Source organism: Sorghum bicolor, chromosome 4 (assembly GCF_000003195.3).
Source record: "Sorghum bicolor cultivar BTx623 chromosome 4, Sorghum_bicolor_NCBIv3, whole genome shotgun sequence".
NCBI lineage: Eukaryota > Viridiplantae > Streptophyta > Magnoliopsida > Poales > Poaceae > Sorghum > Sorghum bicolor.
The window spans coordinates 26,456,879-26,464,884 of NC_012873.2; positions in this window are offsets into that span (position 1 = coordinate 26,456,879).

The window sequence follows — 8,006 nt, forward strand, 5'->3', positions numbered from 1 at the left end:
CAAGGTAGGCATCCCAAACTCCTATAGGAACTTGCTCTTGTGATGCGAGCTCCTAGATGCCAACTGATGGCGAGGGACCCGCACACCAGTGGACTTGCGAGCGGTGAGCCTAGTGCGTGCCATCTGCTGAAAATAGAATACCTTGAGTAATACTAAGGATTATCTTTTATTATCTTAATTGAAATTGGGACAGATTTAATTAAGGGAAGGAAGTAAGCAATGATATGGAATGAACATCATGCATGCATGGACTTACAATCTCACAAACTTACAAACAAAAGTTAACAATAATCGGTATATGCGGTGGCACGCAACGTTCTCTCATAAAGTAACTAGCGTTCTAGGCGAGAATATGGTTAGCGTACCTGCAGAAAACTCATTTCAGCCCAACCATAGTATGAACATGCAGAGCAAGAATTTAAAACTATGGACCCCACAGACATAAGTACCACACCTATGCATATGGCGTACCACTACCCTCATCATCACCCTAATGACGGCATCGCCTCTCGGGATGGAATCTCCCAACATGCGGTACTGTTCCAGGCACACCAAACATGCGTGCATGACACAGCACCTAAAAGCACTTCCCTAGATTGGCAGTGTATCCGATCATGCTCTCACAGCTCCCACTTACCGAGGCGTATAGGAAGAATTGATCCATACATTACCACTCAAATGAATGGCACTCATACTATTGCACGCCGTATGAGCGACAAAAATAGAAATATGATGCATAATCCCCAAGTCGGTACTTATCTAGCCACCTTAGAGTCCTTAACTGGGCATAAAGGATATGACCATGGCACACTGTGTAGTTTTCTAAAAACTTATTTTAACACCTTGATCATCATTAATTTGATAGTTAACTTTTATTAACCAGTTTAAGTTTGTTTTAGAATGTACATTTGAACAGTAACTCGCTAAACCTTGCTCCGATACCAGCTGTAACAGAACCATCCAAAATATAAGAGATTAAGCCTAATAGTGACCATTTGCACAGCCGAACCATGAAGCTTAAGCCTATATAATTTCGGTAGTCCTTGAAATCTCGAAGGATTTCAAACCATAACTCATACATACAGCCAAGATAGTAATAAGTTCAGCGGTCACCATTCACAATTACATCCAGTTCGCAACATTCATCACATACATCGGAGTTCACATAAGTTATTAAAAACCGAGTTCTCAAGTAGCAGAAGCCTCATAGTTTTAAAATAACACACACACATTCAGTCTGATATAGTGCCATAGTTGATAATTCCTATAAAAGCAAAAGAGGAGGTAGATGTTGGGTATTCTTAACATCATTACCAAAAGTAGACTTAGTTTTCTAAATCTGATAACGGTGCCAAAAATGCCAAACCTATCCCTCATACCACTTAAGCCAAGTTGTCATCCCTAGCATGACATGAGAGGCGCGGTATTGAAATATGCAATTGCTCATCTAAATAAATAGTGAATGGGATCTGCAAGCGCATAGAGTAATACCGATGTAGCATTTTAACCGGGAAGTATTCTAGGTATCGTTATTTATATTTTTACCACTGGGAAGGGATTAGCAATCATCAATGTTGATTATAGAATGGAATATAAGATTGAGTATCTATCATTGCATGTATAATCGAGAACATTTATCTAACTCTTTCATACAGGGATAAGTGTCACATAAAAGATATATAAAATAATGAATAGTGACAAAGATAATTAATCTGATCAGTATAACTTAGCCACATAACAAATATGATAAGCACCTCAATTAGATATTCTAGCAAGTCATTGGCATGGAATTAGAATGAACTACAAGAATATTTCCTAAGTTATTCTTAACTATACAGTCTAGCATTATCATAGTTAGTGCAAGCATACTTAGCAATCATTGTGAGACAAGACTACGCCCATGCATAGTGATATTATCAAGGTAAATGAGAAACATAGCAATCACTCCCCAATAATAATGTTGCTCTGCGAGCCCAACGCACGAGAGGGGGACTATGTAAGAATCAATGAAGCTGTCACTATCACGAACTACCCCGCGATCTGGCATATTGGGTACAATCACAGATAAATACGGTATAAGCACCACGCCTACACAATATCTATCATTTGCCCATGGATCCGATGGATAAACGCTATACGATCCTAAACATGTATATAGATCCAATCTAACTAAGCCAAGTATATAACTATGTTAAACTAAGAACAATATAATCTTGAATATAAACAAGTAGAGCAAAGTCATAAGCAATATATTGAAGTAGAACAAAGTCATATTCATAATATTGAAGAACAAAGATGAACAATTAGAAGAACAATTAGAGAATTACCAAGAATCCTCTTGACAGATCCGGAAACCAAGCGAAGATTGACTCCTTCTAGTTCTAATCCTATGTAGCTATGCTAATCTAGATGTCTAATTGATGTGGTGGCTCTAGGCTTGACCATAGGCTTCTTCTCCATTGAGAATAATGAATTAGGGTTGAGAGGCTCTCTCCTCCAGGGGCCAGGGGGTCTGGTTTTATAGTCCCTTCAAGTGATTATGGGCCGTTGGATCAAACCGACATTGAGAACGGTTATCCTTGATCTTTTAAGTCGGTAGAGCGTAATCCCGAAAGAGAGTCCTGATTCGACTCAACAGGAGGGCGGGCGCCCTGGTTTCCTGGGCGGGCGCCCAGGTCCAAGCCCCGTTTTGCCTAAGCTTTGTTGCCGTGGCTTCTGGAGTCTTCTAGATGTAAGATAAATGCACGGCACATTAATATCTCTATGTAATCCCGACGTGTGGGCCTTTCTTCCGTATTTCCTAATAACCCCATGCAGAAATAGATAAACACCAAAGCTCATGGAATTCTATCAGATAAAACCCTAAGTCTGGATGTTGATTTCATTTGGATCCATTTCTTTGTTTATTTGATAATTAAATTTGATACTTAAGGACCATCAACAAACTCCCCCAAGCTTACCTCTTGCTCGTCCCTGAGCAAGGATAATCTCAGCAATGGATTAGAAGTTGTTGAAATGCCTTTAAAAGTTGAAGGTACACATGCTTTTAAATAAGATCTCATCTCTAAGTTAGAGTAAACTGTCAAGACTTAAAACTTACTTACTTACATTTCACCATGGGACTTGTAACCGTCACTTCTGTCTTGAGTAGTTAAAAGATAGAACGGTCTAGTCAAGTGCCATGTCTCTTATTCCTGATCAGCTATAGCTCTGGAGTTTTTGCAGATTTTCAAATAAAACTGAGAGATTCCTTGTATGACTCTCTCAGATCTCTCTTTTGTAGTATTTCTGGATCCTTACCAAGGCAGTGATGGTATATGCCTTCTCTCAAGATATGTGGTATTTGTGGTATAAGGCATAGTGATATTGCCTTTTTTCTCACCCTACTCTAATAAGGTTTTGATATCTGGAGCTCATAGGTGGGAGATAAAGTATACATACTTACAAGACATTTATTGTATAGTCAAACCATGGATCCAAAGGAACAAGCCGATAAGTCAAATCAAGATGTGCATGTGTGGCGAATGAATGGTGTATGGTGATGATAATGGTGAAAGTCTAATTCTACTTTTGCTCTTTTGAGGGGATACATACCTTTCTTGCTCTTTGAAACTTTGAAACTTTGAGGAGAATGAGATGCTCTGTATTTTCTTTTCTCTCGGGTGGGTATCTTGTACCCCTAATTCTACTGTCGGACACTTGTCTGTTTTTACATCTCGTCTCACTTTTTATTTTCTTACGAGGTTCCGAGCACTTGCCCCTTCTATTTCCTCGTATCTTCTTTTTTTAGAGCACTCATCTCATGAAATAATATAGCAAGTGGTAGTAACCAAGATAAGTTGAGCATTTATTTCACAGGGGAAAAACAGAAATGTTTTTGGCTATTCTCTCCCAGATTAGGAGTAGAATATTTTTGGGTGGTTCTAGATATGGAAATGGATGGATATATGTGGATGGTTCTTCCGGAGTAGAAGCAGCATATGTGAGTGAACGTGCAAGTGAATCTTGATTTTAACCACATGACAAGCTCCTAAGGGTCTACACAGCTTAACCACACTCAATGCTCATAAGCAGTAAAAAGTAAATGTGTGGCTCAAAGTCTAGCAAGTATGTATATATGGTTGTGGTAGGAATTTAAACTCTTATCATACAGGAACTCATCATGCAATATTTTAAGATTTTCAAAGATAAAATTCTCCAGAATTTTAGCATCTCTAGGAATAGATAAACAGTAGCTCAACCTTCCCATATCATATCAGTTAACAACTTAGACTTCAGATCAAGTTTTCTTCCCACAAGTTTAGGTTTAGAGCATGCTTTAAATTATAACAGTTATGTCTAAACTTGAGAGAGAACTCAAATTTTAAAATTAGGCAGAGCAACTATTCATCATATCCATGCCAGAGTTTTATTATTAAGATTCAGTTTAGCATAGCCACTTTATTTATTTATTAAACACACTAAGCAAAAGATATATATATAAGCACAAAATCTTTTTTTGGTTTTTTATAATTATGTATATTTATATATTAATATAGTATAGGTATAAAGATAGATAGAAATACTTATCGAGATAAATGGGGGTGCTCTCCCCCAAGCTGAGTTTTGACGTAATTTCTTTTGTTGTAGCTAGCAGGTGGCAGAGGTGTATTTGAAAGTCTGCAGTACTCTGACAGCGATTAGAATGTCCTCCGTCTGCTAGTCTTCTTAATTCTTAAATTATGTGGAGCTCAAATAGACAACAAAGCTTGTGGAACTGATTAAGTGTTTGCATAAATATCTAGCCTTTATCATGTTGAGCTTCCTTCATAATTATTACTTCCTATTTTTATATTTTCGTTTTACAAAGCAGAAAAGAAATATTTATTTTATTTTTATGCCACCATAGTGAATGTACTTATGGGGTTTATGCCACACGTATACTCACATGGGGCTTACTGCTTTTCACATTTTTATTTTCTTTTTTAGAATACTATGAACATGATTAACTAAGCAAACTAATTGAAGTAATTGAAAAGAAAAGGATAACTACCAAGTTTACCTCTTGGCAAGGCGTTCGGTGTTTTTAAGTCCTCCAAACGGGACTCTCCATTTTCTCAGTTGTCCTAGGATTCGTTGGGTGGCGAAGTCAGTGCTTCCAGTGGCGCCTCCTCTTCATGTATAGTTATCTTCTCTCTCCACATCTAACTCGGTGCTACGGTCCCCTCTGGATAATTCTACTTAAACTGTATGTCTTCTGATCTTACTACTTCTCCTTCGTAGTCTGCCCATCCGTCCTTGATGATCTCCCTCCTCTGGTTGCGGTTGCGTCCTTTTCTTCTTGTCCTGATCTGCTTAGAGTCTTCAACGATATAGTTAGGGTCAGTAAAATAGCGGCGTACCTTCTCTGAGGGGAAGTGCTTATGGACTTCTCCAGTTCCAATGTAGATGATTGCTTTAGCGGTGTTGAGGAACGGTCTTCCAAGGATGATGGGTGGATCGTATTCATCTTCTCCCATGTCAATAACCTGAAAGTCTGTGTAGACAAAATTATCGTCTATTTTGACAGGGACATCAGTTACTATACCTTTAACCTCTTGAAATGTCTGATCTGCCATCTGGAGCTGAATGTATGTTGGTTTTAGGGGCATGGTTCCGAACAAGAGCTGATAGGTGACTGCGGCCATTATGTTGACGCCCGATCCGGTGTCACAAGTCATCTTGTAGAAGTTGTATCCATTTATGGAGCAATAGATGCTTGGCATTCATAGATCATCCTTCTTTGTCAGAAATGGTGACTTAAGTTGATGATCTTGACCTCCATGAACTGTAGTGACCATCTTAGCTGATTCGGTCCACACTTCCTTGTTCCTGTTCATTCTGTTGGTCCTCTTTCTTGGTTCATGTCGGGATTGATCTAGGATTTGTGTAGTCTTGTTCTTGAAGGAAAACGTCTCCTTCCTCCCTTTGATGTAGAAATTGATCTTGGCAGCACTAGCATAGATGACATGTAACACCCAGTGTTATGGTTGCATTGATCATGTGCATAGCATGAGCATCATCATCCACTCAAAGCATACCATGATCATCATCTATCTTGAGCCATGTCGTTCTTTGCAAAATTGTGTTTTAAATTGCTTAAATAGGCTTCCTATGCTTATGTTTGAGTGAACCATGCTTGTGTTTGTGCTCTATGCTTTGGTAACTAGTTTATCTAGGCTTAACTTAACCTTGGGAACAATGTTCATGTTGATCACTTCTCCAAAATATGACTTTAAGTCATACTTGTGTAAATAGGCCCTAGAAACCTCTTTTGCTTAGGCTTTTAAACAGTGTTGCATAAAATGTTTGCATGTCTAAACTTCCTACAGCAAAGTTGTAGCAAATTTCATAAGGAACAAAAGTTGTTTGATGGCCATCTCATGAAAATGACCACAAATATCTCAAAAGTGACCCACAAGGCAGATTTGGGGCTGTTTCCAACACTTAGAAAATTTTCTAAGTCCTGAAACGAAACCAGTTTGCTTGATCGATTTTGAAAACTTCATACCTCTCAATCCAGGCCGATCTAGCTTTTGCTCCAGTTGACAAAGTTGTAGATCACGGCTAGTACTCCAACTTTGTCAACTACGCCATCTCCTAACTCGATCAGGTTTGGGAGCTAATCGTCGACGAAGTAGCTCTGTCAGTCGGTGATCGCGAGTTTCGATTCAGAGCTGAGCTCGCCGGCGTGGATGTCCCGATCGACACCTGTCCGCCAGATGTCGTCCGTACGCCAGCGATGGCCCCGCTCGTCAGCTCCCAGCGCCCCAATGACGTCCACGGCGACGCCCCGCGCAGAGTAGACGCGTCCACTTCCTCTCTGCCTCACCCCTCTCGCCAGAAACGCGGCCGCCGTGAGCTCTCCGTTGCGAGCGAACTCCGGCGAGCTCGCGCGCGTTCCTTGCTGCGCCTTTGCTCACCAAACTTCACCCAAAGCTCCGCCGTGACCCGCTCTCCATTCTCCACCCACCATCTCGCCGTGAAATCCACCAGTGAGCCGCCATTCCCTTCTTCCCCCAAATCGGGTCGCCGTGACCATCTTTTCCGGCGAGCCCAATGCCGAGCCCTGTAAAGCCTCTCGTCGTCTCTAGTTAGGTCCTAGAGGTTGCTTAGGTTTCTAGCTCGCGTTTGCGCCACTTGGTGGACGCTCTACCGAGCTCTCCGTCGCCGGACACGATGCGCAGCGCCGCCATGTTTCCGCCGGAGATGAGCGCTCTCGTGGCCAGCGTGTTCCACGAGGTTTCAAGCCAAGCCGCGTACCTAGGAAGCTACGCCGTAGTTCGCTGGTGCTGTAGAAGGTCTTAGGTCGCGCTCTACCAGCTTGAGGGCTCCGGCGTAACGCCGAGCACCTCCGCCGAGCCGCCATCGTCGACGGTGAGCCCCTTCCGGTGTCTCCGCCGTGGGAAAAGTGGGATCAATCGAGTCGCTAGAGTCTGGGGATCACGTTGGTGCCCTTGGTTTGGCCGGAGACCTCGCCGTCGTGGAGAAATCGCCGGCGAAAGTCGCCTCGGCCGTGAGGAAGACGACCCTGACAGGCGGGGTCCACTGTCAGCGTCACTCTCCTTCCCTCCTTTTCTTTTATTCAAAATCCTGATTTTTGGCTTGCTTGCAAAAATCATATCTCCTGTTTCTTGGATCCATAAATTGTGAAACCAATTTTGTGGTATTCCTTGAGATGGCTAGTTTTTAATAAAAATATAAAATGAACCATGTTTTCTGGGAAAATATTTATTAAGGATTTAATCTTGTTATTCATGGATAAATTCATATCTCTGGTTATACTGTTTAGTTTGCCATGAAAATTTTATGGTAGCCTCTGCGTGATACTAGAATGTTATGATAAATATTTCATGATTTGTGGATTAATGCAACTTTGATATATAATTTATGATTGAAATGTGGCTTGTTTCCTTGATTAAATTATATAAAATAATTGGTACTTATGCTGGTGCTCTACTTTGGTAGTAAACTTGTTTATGGCATTC